Here is an 11496-nt window from a genome sequence, read left to right as displayed (position 1 = left end):
ATTTAGTTATTAAGATTAGGGTATCACCGCCAGGTTGATTCAACAGTATTCTTCTGCTGGTTCTTGGACATTTAGTCATTAAGATTAGGGTATCTCCGTCAGGTTGATACAACAATTTTCGGCTGCTGGCTATTTTGCATTTAGTTATTAAGATTATTCATCATCCTCAGGTTAATACATGAGTTTTCGGCTGCTGGCTATTATGCATTTAGTTATTAAGATTAGGGCCTCACCGTCAGGTTGGTACAAGAGTTTTCGGCTGGTGGCTCATATGTATTTAGTTATTTTGATTGGGGCATTACCGTCTGATTAATACAAGAGTTTGCGGCAACTGGCGATTATGCATTTAGTTATTTTGATTAGGGTATCACCGTCAGGTTGATACAACAGTTTTCGGCTGCTGGCTATTATGCATTCAGTTATTAAGATAAGGATCACCGTCAGGTTGATACAAGAGTTGTCGGCAGCTGGCTATTATGCATTTAGTTATTATGATTAGGGCATCACCGTCAAATTGATTCAATAATTTTCGGCTGCTGGCTATTATGCATTCAGTTATTAAGATTAGGGATCACCGTCAAGTTATTACAAAAGTTTTCGGCTGCTGGCTATTATGCATTCAGTTATTAAGATTGGGGTATCACTATTAGGTTGACACAATACTTTACTCTTATTAAATATATCGACTTAATTATTAAGATTATTGTATCACCGCCAGGTTGATTCAACAGTATTCTTCTGCTGGTTCTTGGACATTTAGTCATTATGATTAGGGTATCTCCGTCAGGTTGATACAACAATTTTCGGCTGCTGGCTATTTTGCATTCAGTTATTAAGATAAGGATCACCGTCAGGTTGATACAAGAGTTGTCGGCAGCTGGCTATTATGCATTTAGTTATTTTGATTAGGGCATCACCGTCAAATTGATTCAATAGTTTTTGGCTGCTGGCTATTATGCATTCAGTTATTAAGATTAGTGATCACCGTCAGGTTATTACAAGAGTTTTCGTCTGCTGGCTATTATGCACTTAGTTATTAAGATTATTCATCACCGTCAGGTTGATACAACAGTTTTAGGCTGCTGGCTATTTTGCATTTAGTTATTAAGATTATTCATCATCCTCAGGTTAATACATGAGTTTTCGGCTGCTGGTTATTATGCATTTAGTTATTAAGATTAGGGTATCACCGTCAGGTGTACCACTTTCAGATTTTTAGGCGAATTAAGACGCGATTATTAGCTAAAATTAGGTATCACCTTTAGGATAATAAATCATTTTTCTGTTACTGGTTGAATCTCATTTAGTTTTGACTCCGAAAGTATTACTATGATATTCGTTTTTTTGCTGGTTATGGTTTATTTAATTTTTTATCTCACCTTTGGGATGATATAATTTGGTCTTTTTCCTAGTTTTGTGAGTTTAATAATTAATTTAGGGTGCCATTATAATGTTTTTTGTGTTAGTACTACGCGTTCAATATGTTAGGGTATCACTGTCTGGTTGATGGAACACTTGAATATAATTTGTAATAGTGTTGCTGTGTTAGCTATGTAACATATAGTTCACAGGGCAGATTAAATGCGGATCATAGTAATTTCTGCATTAATGATATTTTTCTTTTAACTTGCCCCATAATATTATGGTGGTTACATTCCGATTCTGGAGGACAATCTAATTGGCTTCATTAAAGTTCTTTTAATAATTACGTTGAAAGTGGATAGATGGAATAACGGATGTTATATCTTGTTAGCTACCTAAAGTACTTGGGTGGTCTATAAACTGTCTGGTTAGTTTTGGAGTGAAACAGTGCCGGTTAGTTAGAGGACGATTGGCTCATGGATTGCCTCCGAATGAGTTCTGTTAATATTGCTGCTGGACTTTGTTGAATCGATTAGCTTTATGGTTATAAATAGAAAAAGCATCTAATTCTTTAGAAATTTGTAAGTTATTATTTAATAATCTTGGAACATTGTGATTTTTGGCATTGTAATTAAATTGTAATTGTCTTTTTTTTTACAGTAGAACATTATTGCATATTAGTGTAAGATTAGTGCACCTTAGTTAATACTAGTGCTAATATGTAGAATATTAGTGCACATTAATGTGACATAGGTGCTCTTTTCGAGATCTTTAGTGCACATTACTGGAGCATTAGTGCATCGTAGTAAAATTCTAGTGCACACTAGTGGAACTATTGTGCACATTAATGATTTTAGAGTTGTAAAGTGGAACATAAGTGCATGTTACGAAATTTTAGTGCACATTAATGAAACATTCCTGCTTTTTAAGAGATCATTAGGGCACATGTTTGTAACATTAGTGCATCTTAGTAGTGTACTGGTGCACATGTTTGTAACATTAGTGTAGATTAATGATTATTTGGGTAGTTGATTTGAACATTAATGCATTATTAGTGAAATTTCAGTGCACGATATTAGTACATAACTGCTCTTTAAGAGATTATTAATGCACTTTAAAGTAACATTAGTGCATATTAGTAGAATACTAGTGCACATTAGTGGATGTGTAGTGCACATTGATGAAGATTAGACGATTAGAAGAAACACTAATTGTAACATTAGTGGAAACTAGTTGAACTTTAGTGCACATGAGTGGAACATTAATACTCTAATATTTCACTATGAGATGTAACTACTAGATTTGTCTTAAATTCATCCAGCACCAGATTTAACAGGTCACTTTCCGAGGCAATTTATGAGTAAGGGCCCTCAATCGTTCGCGGCATGGCTCTGTTTAACTCCCTAGCTAAGCAGCTACTTTAGGTGCCACATTGTGTGTTCGATTTCCTTCAAGTTACGTTATCTAAGTTACATTATTTAGAGTATTACATTGTTGGTATGTTAGTGTTACACCGTGAGGTAGATAAAAAACCTTTTCCGTTAATATATAGGATGCGCGTAATATATAATCTTAGATTGTCACCATCAGGTTGATACCACATATTTCAGTTTATACAGGAATCATTTTTTTTTGCTATTTTCTATTTATCGCTTTGTTTATTGTCTATTGTTTAAACGAGCCCAAATTTCCCTGTAAATCTCTTCTTCCAAACGCGGTTCTACAGAAATAGCGTATCCTGCATTCTGCCATCCCTGCTATTTGTCCATTACCCTACCCTAACTCCGTATAATCGTATTCCTTAACGGGTCCAAAGCTGGTTTTCTCTCTCCTCCTCTGTACATCGCAGGTAATGCATTTCCATTCTTAATGAGATTTGCTACTACGCCTGCTTAATAGAGAATGAAAACCAGTTGGAATACGATATTAAAGGCAGGATGGCATTTTGGGGGGCAAAAATCTGAGCTCTACCTCCACGAGGTGCCCCCCGGACAACTGCTCCCTGGAGCAGGCTAACAGAGCCAGTACCACTTCCTTTAAGTATTCTGAGTGGACATTTGTTGAGAATGAAGACTCAGGTTGCAGTAGTCCGATAGGTTTCAGAGTATTCTGGCAGGTGCGTAAGTCTTTTTGCGCACACCATTTCAGAGTCTCTATAGTACCCCAAGAAAGCTTCAGCCGCATTGTACTACCCAGTAGTTAGGTATCCCATTTACCATGTCTTGTCATCTTCTTAAGGTCGTCCTAAACCCAAATCTTTATTAGGATTGTGACAAAGTCTTTTCGATTTTATTGATTATCAAAGTAGTTGTATTATTCAATTTCTGCAGCAATTCGAGTTGGTTCCATCTGCAGCGATCTGTAAGATCTGTTCAGCAAAAATCGTATATAAGTTGAAGTAACTATGTTAGGATTAAGCTACATTCAGAACTGCAAGACATCCATAGCTCAGTTTAACATGTTATCATTACCAGCTGCAATATTAAAATTATTTGTCTAGGGACCTGAGTGAATAGATAGATGCTACTAATTCATTTTCCCGCCCGCATAATTAAATTCGCTAATCCATTGTGGATTAGATTTCTTAACTAACCATCAGTTAGGTTGAATTCCAACACTTTACATACTATTTTGGAATAATATGATTTTTTTTTTCATAATTGACTGCTACTTCTATTTCTGAAAACATTTCTAAAATTAGCCCGCATGGAGCGATTGATGCATGCAGTCGCTTGGGAACTAGCGACCCCACGGGTACCACAGCTCAGTACACCATGCACCTAACACAACACTTTTCTACTGCCAGTGTTACGCGCTTAGATTTAATGTTAGTGTATAATCAGCAGGTTGATACAACCCTTTTTTATGGCGAGTTTAGATATTAGGGTGTCTCCATCAGGATGATACCACTCTCTGTTTATGCCAGCTTTACGGGTTTAGAAATAGTGTTAGTTACTGTTAGTCTATCACCAGCGAGTTGATACAACCCTTTTTTTACGGCGAGTTTAGATATTAGGATGTCTCCATTCGGATGATACCACTCTCTATTTATGATAGCTTGATGCTTTTAGATATAATGTTAGTTAATGTTAGTGTATCACCAGCAGGTTGATACAACCTTTTTTTTATGGCGAGTTTAGATATTATTAAGGTATCTCCATCAGGATGATACCACTCTCTATCTATGCCAGCTTCTCGCGTTTAGAAATAGTGTTAGTTAATGTTAGTGTATCACCAGCAGGTTGATACAACACTTTTTTTATGTCGAGTTTAGATATTAGGGTGTCTCCATCAGGATGATACCACTCTCTATCTATGCCAGCTTCACGCGTTTAGAAATAGTGTTAGTTAATGTTAGTGTATCACCAGCAGGTTGATACAACACTTTTTTATGTCGAGTTTAGATATTAGGGTGTCTCCATCGGGATGATACCAGTCTCTGTTTATGCCAGCTTTACGCGTTTAGAAATAGTGTTAGTTAATGTTAGTGTATCACCAGCAGGTTGATACAACCCTTTTTATTATGGCGAGTTTAGATATTATTAAGGTATCTCCATCAGGATGATACCACTCTCTATCTATGCCAGCTTCACGCGTTTAGAAATAGTGTTAGTTAATGATAGTGTATCACCAGCAGGTTGATACAACCCTTTTTTTATGGCGAGTTTAGATATTATTAAGGTATCTCCATCAGATTGATACCACTCTTTATTTATGCCAGCTTGATGCTTTTAGATATAATGTTAGTTACTGTTAGTGTATCACCAGCAGGTTGATACAACCCTTTTTTATGGCGAGTTTAGATATAATTAAGGTATCTCCATCAGGATGATACCACTCTCTATCTACGCCAGCTTCACGCGTTTAGAAATAGTTAATGTTAGTGTATCACCAGCAGGTTGATACAACCATTTTTTTTATGGCGAGTTTAGATATTATTAAGGTATCTCCATCAGGATGATACCACTCTCTATTTATGCCAGCCTTACGCGTTTAGAAATAGTGTTAGTTAATCTTAGTGTATCACCAGCAGGTTGATAGAACCCTTTTTATTATGGCGAGTTTAGATATTAAGGTGTCTCCATCAGGATGATACCACTCTCCATTTATGCCAGCTTTATGCGTTTAGATATAATGTAAGTTTATGTTAGTGTATCACCAACAGGTTGATACAACCCTTTTTTATAGCGAGTTTAGATATTAGAGTGTCTCCATCAGGATGATACCACTCTCTATTTATGTCAGCTTTACGCGTTTAGAAAAAGTTTTAGTTAATGTTAGTGTATCACCAGCAGGTGACACAACCATTCCTTTATTGCGAGTGTAGATCTTATTAGGGTGTCTCCATCAGGATGATACCACTCTCTATTTATGCCAGCTTTACGCGTTTATAAAAAGTGTTAGTTACTGTTAGTGTATCACGAGCAGATTGATACAACCCTTTTTATTATGGCGAGTTTAGATATTAGGGTGTCTCCATTAGGATGATACCACTCTCTATTTATGATAGCTTGATGCTTTTAGATATAATGTTAGTTAATGTTAGTGTATCACCAGCAGGTTGATACAACCTTTTTTTTATGGCGAGTTTAGATATTATTAAGGTATCTCCATCAGGATGATACCACTCTCTATCTATGCCAGCTTCTCGCGTTTAGAAATAGTGTTAGTTAATGTTAGTGTATCACCAGCAGGTTGATACAACACTTTTTTTATGTCGAGTTTAGATATTAGGGTGTCTCCATCAGGATGATACCACTCTCTATCTATGCCAGCTTCACGCGTTTAGAAATAGTGTTAGTTAATGTTAGTGTATCACCAGCAGGTTGATACAACACTTTTTTTATGTCGAGTTTAGATATTAGGGTGTCTCCATCGGGATGATACCAGTCTCTGTTTATGCCAGCTTTACGCGTTTAGAAATAGTGTTAGTTAATGTTAGTGTATCACCAGCAGGTTGATACAACCCTTTTCATTATGGCGAGTTTAGATATTATTAAGGTATCTCCATCAGGATGATACCACTCTCTATCTATGCCAGCTTCACGCGTTTAGAAATAGTGTTAGTTAATGTTAGTGTATCACCAGCAGGTTGATACAACCCTTTTTATTATGGCGAGTTTAGATATTAGGGTGTCTCCATTAGGTTGATACCACTCTCTATCTATGCCAGCTTCACGCGTTTAGAAATAGTGTTAGTTACTGTTAGTGTATCACAAGCAGGTTGATACAACCCTTTTTTTATGGCGAGTTTAGATATTATTAAGGTATCTCCATCAGGATGATACCACTCTCTATTTATGCCAGCCTTACGCGTTTAGAAATAGTGTTAGTTAATGTTAGTGTATCACCAGCAGGTTGATACAACCCTTTTTTTTTGTGGCGAGTTTAAACATTATTAAGGTATCTCCATCAGGATGATACCACTATTTATGCCAGCTTGATGCTAATAGATATAATGCTATTTACAGTTATTGTATCACCAGCAGGTTGATACAACCCTTTTTTATAGCGAGTTTAGATATTAGAGTGTCTCCATCAGGATGATACCACTCTCTATTTATGTCAGCTTTACGCGTTTAGAAAAAGTTTTAGTTAATGTTAGTGTATCACCAGCAGGTGACACAACCATTCCTTTATTGCGAGTGTAGATATTATTAAGGTGTCTCCATCAGGATGATACCACTCTCTATCTATGCCAGCTTCTCGCGTTTAGAAATAGTGTTAGTTAATGTTAGTGTATCACCAGCAGGTTGATACAACCCTTGTTTTTATGGCGAGTTTAGATATTATTAAGGTGTCTCCATGAGGAAGATACCACTCTCTATCTATGCCAGCTTCTCGCGTTTAGAAATAGTGTTAGTTAATGTTAGTGTATCACCAGCAGGTTGATACAACCCTTTTTTTAATGGCGAGTTTAGATATTATTAAGGTATCTCCATCAGGATGATACCACTCTTTATTTATGCCAGCTTGATGCTTTTAGATATAATGTTAGTTACTGTTAGTGTATCACCAGCGAGTTGATACAACCCTTTTTTTTATAGCGAGTTTCGATATTAGGGTGTCTCTATCAGGATGATACCACTCTCTGTTTGTGCCAGCTTTACGCGTTTAGAAATAGTGTTAGTTACTGTTAGTGTATCACCAGCAGGTTGATACAACCCTTTTTTTTATGGAGAGTTTAGATATTATTAAGGTGTCTCCATCAGGATGATACCACTCTCTATCTATGCCAGCTTCTCGCGTTTAGAAATAGTGTTAGTTAATGTTAGTATATCACCGGCAGGTTGATAGAACCCTTGTTTTTATGGCGAGTTTAGATATTATTAAGGTATCTCCATCAGGATGATACCACTCTCTATTTATGCCAGCTTTATGCTATTAGATATAATGTTAGTTACAGTTAGTGTATCAGCAGCAGGTTGATACAACACTTTTTTTATGGGGAGATTAGATATTATTAAGATATCACCATCAGGATGATACCACTCTTTATTTATGCCAGCTTGATGCTTTTAGATATAATGTTAGTTACTGTTAATGTATCACCAGCAGGTTGATACAACCCTTTTATTATTGCGAGTATAGATATTATTAGGGTGTCTCCATCAGGTTGATACCACTCTTTATTTATGCCAGCTTTACGCGTTTAGAAATAGTGTTAGTTACTGTTAGTGTATCACCAGCAGGTTGATACATCCTTTAATTTTATGGCGAGTTTAGATATTAGGGTGTCTCCATCAGGATGATACCACTCTTTATTTATGCCAGCTTTATGCGTTTAGATGTAATGTTAGTTTATTACCGGCAGGTTGATACAACTCTATTTTTACTACGAGTTTAGATATTATTAAGGTGTCTCCATCAGGATGATACCACTCTCCATTTATGCCAGCTTTATGCGTTTAGATATAATGTAAGTTTATGTTAGTGTATTACCAGCAGGTTGATACAACTCTATTTTTACTACGAGTTTAGATATTATTAAGGTGTCTCCATCAGGATGATACCACTCTCCATTTATGCCAGCTTTATGCGTTTAGATATAATGTAAGTTTATGTTAGTGTATTGCCAGTAGGTTGATACAATTCTTTTATTATTGCGAGTATAGATATTATTAGGGTGTCTCCATCAGGATGATGCTATTCTCTATTTATGCCAGCTTTACGCGTTTGGATATACTGTTAGTTACTGTTAGTGTATCAGCAGCATGTTGATACAACCCTTTTTTTATGACGAATTTAGATATTAGGGTTTCTCCATCGGGATAATACAACACTCTATTTATGCCAGCTTTATGCGTTTAGATATAAGGTTAGTGTATTACCAGCAGGTTGATACAACCCTTTTTTTTATGGCGAGTTTAGATATTATTAAGGTATCTCCATTAGGTTGATACCACTCTTTATTTATGCCAGCTTTACGCGTTTAGAAATAGTGTTAGTTACTGTTAGTGTATCACCAGCAGGTTGATACATCCTTTAATTTTATGGCGAGTTTAGATATTAGGGTGTCTCCATCAGGATGATACCACTCTTTATTTATGCCAGCTTTATGCGTTTAGATATAATGTTAGTTTATTACCGGCAGGTTGATACAACTCTATTTTTACTGCGAGTTTAGATATTATTAAGGTGTCTCCATCAGGCTGATACCACTCTTTATTTATGCCAGCTTTACGCGTTTAGAAATAGTGTTAGTTACTGTTAGTGTATCACCAGCAGGTTGATACATCCTTTAATTTTATGGCGAGTTTAGATATTAGGGTTACTCCATCGGGATAGTACAACACTCTATTTATGCCAGCTTTATGCGTTTAGATATAATGTTAGTTTATTACCGGCAGGTTGATACAACTCTATTTTTACTACGAGTTTAGATATTATTAAGGTGTCTCCATCAGGTTGATACCACTCTTTATTTATGCCAGCTTTACGCGTTTAGAAATAGTGTTAGTTACTGTTAGTGTATCTCCAGCAGGTTGATACATCCTTTAATTTTATGGCGAGTTTAGATATTAGGGTTACTCCATCGGGATAGTACAACACTCTATTTATGCCAGCTTTATGCGTTTAGATATAATGTTAGTTTATTACCGGCAGGTTGATACAACTCTATTTTTACTACGAGTTTAGATATTATTAAGGTGTCTCCATCAGGTTGATACCACTCTCTATCTATGCCAGCTTTACGCGTTTAGAAATATTGTTAGTTACAGTTAGTGAACACCAGCAGGTTGATAAAACCCTTTTTTTATTGCGAGTTTAGATATTAAGGTGTCTCCATCAGGATGATACCACTCTCTGTTTGTGCCAGCTTTACGCGTTTAGAAATATTGTTAGTTACTGTTAGTGTATCACCAGCAGGTTGATACAACCCTTTTTTTTATGGCGAGTTTAGATATTAAGGTGTCTCCATCAGGATGATACCACTCTCTGTTTATGCCAGCTGTACGCGATTAGAAATAGTGTTAGTTATTGTTAGTGTATCACCAGCAGGTTGATACAACTGTTTTTTTATGGCGACTTTAGATATTGGGGTGTCTCCATCAGGATGATACCACTCTCTGTTTATGCCAGCTGTACGCGTTTAGAAATAGTGTTAGTTATTGTTAGTGTATCACCAGCAGGTTGATACAACTGTTTTTTTATGGCGAGTTTAAATATTAGGGTGTCTCCATTGGGATGATACCACTCTCTATTTATGCCAGCTTGATGCTTTTAGATATAATGTTAGTTACTGTTAGTGTATCACCAGCAGGTTGATACAACCCTTTTTTTTATGGCGAGTTTAGATATTATTAAGGTATCTCCATCAGGATAATACCACTCTCTATTTATGCCAGCTTTATGCGTTTAGAAAATCTGTTAGTTAATGTTAGTGTATCACCAGCAGGGTGATACAATCACTTTTTTATGGCGAGTTTAAATATTAGGGTGTCTCCATTGGGATGATACCACTCTCTATTTATGCCAGCTTGATGCTTTTAGATATATTGTTAGTTAATGTTAGTGTATCACCAGCAGGTTGATACAACATTTTTTTATGGCGAGTTTAGATGTTATTAAGGTATCACCATCAGGATGATACCACTCTTTATCTATGCCAGCTTTATGCGTTTAGATATAATGTTAGTTAATGTTAGTGTATTACCAGCAGGTTGCTACAACCCTATTTTTACTGCGAGTTTAGATATTATTAAGGTGTCTCCATCAGGATGATACCACTCTCTATTTATGCCAGCTTTATGCATTTAGATATAATGTTAGTTTATGTTAGGGTATTGCCAGTAGGTTGATACAATTCTTTTATTATGGCGAGTATAGATATTTTTAGGGTGTCTCCATCAGATGATACCAAACTCTTTTTATGCCAGCGTTAGGCCTTTGGAAATAGTGTTATTTAATGTTTGTGTATCATCAGCAGGTTGATATAACCATTTTTTTATAACGAGTTTAGATATTAGGGTGTCTCTATCGGGATAATACCACCCTTTATTTATGCCAGCGTTACGCGTTTTGATATAGTGTTAAGTGTATTGGAATAAACGGATGTTATATCTTACACGCAACTGAATGTACGTAAGTGGTCTATAAAGTGTCTGGTTAGTTTTGAAGTGAAACTGTGCTGTGATGAGGACGATTGGCTCATGGATTGTCTCTGAATGAGTACTTAGAATATTGCTGCTGGAATTGAAACTGTTAGCTTTATGGCTATAAATCCTGAAAGTATCTATAATTATTCCGAATTTTGTAAAATATTCCTTATTAATTTTGAATCATCATTTTTATTTTCTAAATGAATTTTCTATCATCTTACAGTGGAACATTATTACTAGTGCTTATAAGTTAAATTTCTGTGCACATTAACTGAAGATTTTTGATCTTTAAAACATCATTAGTGCACATTATTGTAACATTTGTGCATCTTAGTAGAGTACTGATGCACATTAATGAAACTTTGGTGCTCTTTAATGATTATTGGGGTAATTAAATGGAACATTAGTGCATATTAATGAATTTCATTGCACATTAATGGTACATATTTGCTCTTTAAGTAATTATTAGTGCACATTATTGTAACATTCGTGCATCTTCGTATAACATAGTACTGATGCACATTGATGGAAC

Source organism: Rhodnius prolixus, unplaced genomic scaffold (assembly GCF_049639745.1).
Source record: "Rhodnius prolixus isolate KJV_2025 unplaced genomic scaffold, Rpr scaffold_6, whole genome shotgun sequence".
Classification (NCBI taxonomy): Eukaryota; Metazoa; Arthropoda; class Insecta; order Hemiptera; family Reduviidae; genus Rhodnius; species Rhodnius prolixus.
The sequence above is the reverse complement of the archived record's forward strand: the minus strand, read 5'-3'. Positions refer to the sequence as shown.